Source organism: Alosa sapidissima, chromosome 18 (genome assembly GCF_018492685.1).
Source record: "Alosa sapidissima isolate fAloSap1 chromosome 18, fAloSap1.pri, whole genome shotgun sequence".
Classification (NCBI taxonomy): Eukaryota; Metazoa; Chordata; class Actinopteri; order Clupeiformes; family Clupeidae; genus Alosa; species Alosa sapidissima.
In genome coordinates, this window is record NC_055974.1 from 23,423,870 (window position 1) to 23,426,369 (window position 2,500).

Here is a 2,500-nt window from a genome sequence, read left to right on the forward strand (position 1 = left end):
GTGTATCTGTGTGTGTGTGTATCTGTGTGTGTGTGTGTGTGTGTGTGTGTGCGCGCGTATCAGTGTGTGTGTCAGTGCCGCAACACTCATCCTCCTCAACACTCATCCGCAACACTTATCTCCTCATCCTCTCTCTCTCTCTCTGCCTCGAAAGTTGCCTCCTGATCTGGGCAGCACAGCACAACATCTGTGTGCTCTGGTGGCCTCTCTGACACAGATTACAGATGGCCGTCTAATCAAGACTGCCATTCTGCCAAGCCCTCAGCCCCCTTGCCACTCTTACATGGTGGGGGTGGGGGTAAGACCAGGGGCATCAGAGTGATAATACCCGACATGAGGGCATTAGTGTACCGGATGTCTACTCAGCCACACCACTGCCAGTGTAGGCTACGATAAGATACGATAAGGCTATGATGTAGTCACTGTCTTTCTCAGAATATACAGATGATATACTAATATAATCACACACACACACAAATACACACGCGCACACACACACACACACACACACACATGCACACAGAAAGAAACAAATATATTTTTTATTTTCTATTTCTTAACAGAACCCTGAACACACTTATACATAGACAAACAGAGTATAACAGACACTCAGATTGGTATGTGTACACACACACACACACACACACACACACACACACACACACACACACACACACACACACACACATTCCCAGCGCTATATTGGGTGTGGCCGGAGTGGATAAAGCCCCAGCCATGGAGATCTAAGCTGCACCCACAGAAAAGCTCTCCAAATCAGATGTGTGTGTGTGTGTGTGTGTGTGTGTGTGTGTGTGTGTGTGTGTGTGTGTGTACGCTGAGGGGTGGGGAGTGGGGTGAGGAGGGGGGGGGGGTCAAATCTCTGCTGTGGACAGGCCACCAGATGGTCACTCACTTGGAAGAGAGAGGGGGGGGGGAAATCCTGCCGGCCGGTCCTTGATGTGTGAGAACATACTGCACAATCAAGCCAAATAACTGCACTGCATACTGCACAATTTTCGCAGATAAAAACAAAAAGCACATGACATTCACATCATGCCTGGACCGCCCACAGTGAAGGGCCACCACCAGCGCGTTCTTGGCACCTCAACTCAAAAGCCCACCTGGCTGTGACCACTCTGAAGACCACACTAGCTGAAGCCTGGTTAAGACCAGACTGCTTCTCAAATCTCAAGTGGTATTGAGAATGGGCCTGGAAAGGCTTCACTGACTTACAACTTCCAGGGATGTAATGGTTGATTGGTAAATTGGTGTATTAAACTCACTTACAAAATCATTTCAGAAGTACACCTCTTTCTTGTAAACAAAGGTTTTAAATGCAGTTGTTCACTCAGTTCCAAATTCCATATCTATTTAATCATGTCACCATCAGTGCAGCCATTGGTTGTGTTAAATGCACTGCTCTATCTGTCATCATACAAAGCGACTGTGATTGGATCCTGGGTTTTTGTGATTTGGAAACGGGCGTCAATGGGATCTTTCCCAGACGGACCTGCAGAGGTCAAAATTCAAATTTGCTAACAGGTTTGTCTGGGTTCACCCTAGCTACACCCTAGCACCCAGTCTCAACAAAAACAGACCATTCACATAACAGTGTAACGGAATACATACTCGAGCTACAACAAACAATGACCCCTCCTCTCCTCTCCCCTCCTCTGTAAGTAAGAAAGCATTTGCATAGCAATTTTCGCTGACAAGTAACAGAAATCTCTTTACAAGGAATAACAAAAAACATGCAACAAGGAAGATATAATAAAAATAGAAATAAAAGAGTAGGTTACACTTTACTTGACAGTATCGACATAAGAGTGACATGACACTGTCATGAACGTGTCATAAACAAGTCATAAACATTTATGACATAACGGTTCTGTTATTAAGTGTCATTCATTTTTTGTCATAACAAATTAGGGTTAGGATTAGGGTTAGGTTTAGGGTTAGGGTTAGAGTTAGGGTTAAGGTTAGAGGTTAGAGGTTAGGGTTAGGGTTCGTGTGTCATGACAGTGTCATGTGTTCATGACAGTGTCATGTCACTCTTATGTCAATACTGTCAAGTAAAGTGTTACCTAAGAGTATTTACAAAGCATTTCACTTTGCCTAAAAGTGCTAAATAAGCATATGCAGATACCAATGTTAAATAAATAAATGTTAAGTATTACCAGTAGAGTGTGCTATGTGAGTAGGTTGTGGTTTGTAGCACACAGGTATTCAGTTAGAAGTTTGCTTTACCCCCCTCCCCAACCCTGTTCAATCTGCTTGGCTGAAGAGCCCATCTCGTTAACACAGAGTGGCAGTTCAGAAGGGCATTTGCGGTCAGTGTCCAGGCAGAACAGTGGCTCTCTCTGTACTGCTGTAGCGACAGATACAGCTTTCCAAAAGAGCTAAACATGAAGAATGTCAAGTCCATGTCTGTACACTGTCTTATTCAGAGTTAGATGAGAGGATGCATAGCCTTCTAGCCTGACACCGTTAGCTAAATTAG

At 44.5% G+C, this 2,500-nt stretch overlaps 1 protein-coding gene across 2 annotated transcripts in view; it reads right to left on the minus strand.

Annotated features, from left to right (window-relative positions):
* zgc:109889 (uncharacterized protein LOC553542 homolog) overlaps window positions 1-2,500 on the minus strand; it is a 45,429-nt gene that overhangs the window by 9,036 nt on the left and 33,893 nt on the right. The window lies entirely within an intron of this gene.